Source organism: Phaeoacremonium minimum, assembly GCF_000392275.1.
Source record: "Phaeoacremonium minimum UCRPA7 unplaced genomic scaffold PA7_03_scaffold_623, whole genome shotgun sequence".
Lineage (NCBI taxonomy): Eukaryota > Fungi > Ascomycota > Sordariomycetes > Togniniales > Togniniaceae > Phaeoacremonium > Phaeoacremonium minimum.
The window spans coordinates 8921-11566 of NW_006921525.1; positions in this window are offsets into that span (position 1 = coordinate 8921).

A 2646-nucleotide genomic window follows, 5' to 3' on the forward strand; every position below is an offset into this window, starting at 1 on the left:
AAGGCTGAAAGGTGCTGAAGCCATTATGTAGGGTTCGCAACCCGTGACAATAGGAATGATTGGAAAACCTTAGTAGTAGCTATAGTCTTTTAAGTCTTTATAAATGTCTCTAGTGTTTATGATAGTAAAGTTTGTAGATATAGTGATAGTAAGAGTATGATAGTCTCTTTAGTTATAAAGGCTGATGTAAGAGATATGATTCGAATGTTGACGATAATAATATAAAGTTTTACTAAAGAGAGTCGAATGAAATATATAGATAATAAGACCTTTATATAGGCACTATCGTCTTTTATATATATAAATAAAAGATTATCTTCGACAGTTAGTATAAGATGACTTAATAGCTAAGCCTAAGAATTTTTCCTAGTTAAAGTATGATAGAGTTTATAAAAACTATAGTTAAAGCTATCATACTTAACTAGAGTTATAAGGTAAATAAGGTTTATAACTACTTTAAGTTGGTATCGCTTTTTAGCATTATAGTATATACAGATTAGACTGCTAATATAATATAGCTTCTATATAGGTGGTTGACGGCTTTAGATACTGTCTATGCTAACTTTCAAGGTGAGCGTATAGGCTTATCGCTAAGGATATAGTAGCTGTCAAGGAGATTAAGGCTATGACTGAACGCTTAGTATCGTCAGAGGCAATACTATATAGTATAGTCAAGGCTCTTAAGGCTATAAAACTTTAAAGCTTATTATCATAAAGGTGGTAGCTATGAGAGCTTAAGGCTTTGTCAGTATATGGTAGCTTCTTTATAATTGCTAAAGTACCTATATATTGCTATCATTATTATTATAGTCTCTTTACAACTGTTAAGGACCTTGAGGCTTTTTGTCATGAAAGTTGATTCTGTCAGAAAAGCCTATAAGTAAGCATTAGAAAGAAGACTATTGATTAAGAACATTTTACTATGTTAAATTGGTTACTATAAAGAGAGACAATAGTATTATATCTTATTATATATCTTATAGTATATTAGATAGAGTAATTTAAGCTAAATCTGATCAAATAAATATTAAAATATATATAAAAAGTAAATATTATCTTTTTATTTTTAATAATTATAAAAGCTATTATTTAATAGATTTTAAAGAATATTATAAAAAGAATAATATTATTATACTTTATATATCTTTTTATTTCTTTTATAAACTTTAGCTACTTAATATTAAATATTTTAATATATTAAAGAACTTAACTATATAACATAATTGACAATACTATAAGTTAACCTCCTTAGTACCTATACTTTACCTTACAAAGTATAGAGTCGTTAGTTTAAATCTAGCTATAATCACTTTTCACTTTCTAATTTTTTAAAAAAGTAAAAAGCTAAATAATCTTTCAAAGACTTTATCTATCTTTAAAAAGCTTTTAAAGTCTTATTAAATAGTATTATAAAAGGATAATATCTAATAAAAATAAAGTAGTTAGCTATTAAAGATATATAAAATATTTAGTAAGAAGGGTTTATACTTTAGCTAAAAATAGTATTAAAGAATGTTAAGAAAGTTACTTTATCTTACTAATTAATATAAAATTAGCAACTTACTTTAGAGTTAAATTTAGATAGATTTTATATCTTTTAAAATAACTTAAAAATATTATCTTATAGTTAAGAATAAAAAGAATTATTAAACTTTTTAATAAAAAAAATAGTTGTTAAATTTTAAAGTGTTAAAATTTTATTTATATTAATTAAAAATATTATTTAAAAAAATATATAAAGATAAAGATTAAAGTTTTTTATTTTAAAAAAGGCTTTATAGTTAGAAAGTCTTAGATATTAGTTAGAAGCTTTTAATAAAAAAGGTAGATAGTTAGTTAAAAGCTTTTTAAAGTTAATAGTTAGCTTATAATATCTTTTTAAAAGGTTTTCTTTATAGTCTTACTAGTATAATATATATTATTATAACTATATATTATTATATAAATAATAAATTATTATTATTATATTAAAAAACTTATATAATTAAATAATTAAATAAATAAAGCTATATAATATAATTAGTAACATTATAAGTTAACCTTCTTAATACCTATACTTTACCTTATAAAGTATAAGATTATTGGTTCGAATCTAGCTATAACCATTCTTTACTTTCCAACTTTTTAAAAAGTAAAAAGCTAAATAACTTTCTAAAGACTTTATCTATCTTTAAAAAGCTTTTAAAGTCTTATTAGATAGTATTATAGAAAGATAATATTCAATAAAAGTAGAGTAGTTAGCTATTAAAGGTATATAAAATATTTAGTGAGAAGAGCTTATATTTTAGCTAGAAATAGTGTTGAAAGATATAAGAAAGTTATTTTATCTTATTAATTAATATAAAATTGATAATAATCTATTTTAAAAATAAATTTAAATAAGTTTATTACTTTAAAAATAACTTGATAATACTATTATAGCTAAATTAACATTAATTATAATCTAAAGAAACTTTATTATTTAAAAAAGTTAATTAATTAATAAACTATCTTTTAAAGAGTTAAATTCTATTTATATAAATTAAAGAAACTAACTAAAAGAAATAAAAAGAATACTATAATTAAAGTTTTTCACTTTAAAATAGGCTTTATAGTTAGATGTAACGATCCTTCCTATCAGTACATCAATAGGTAGCTAAGGGTCCT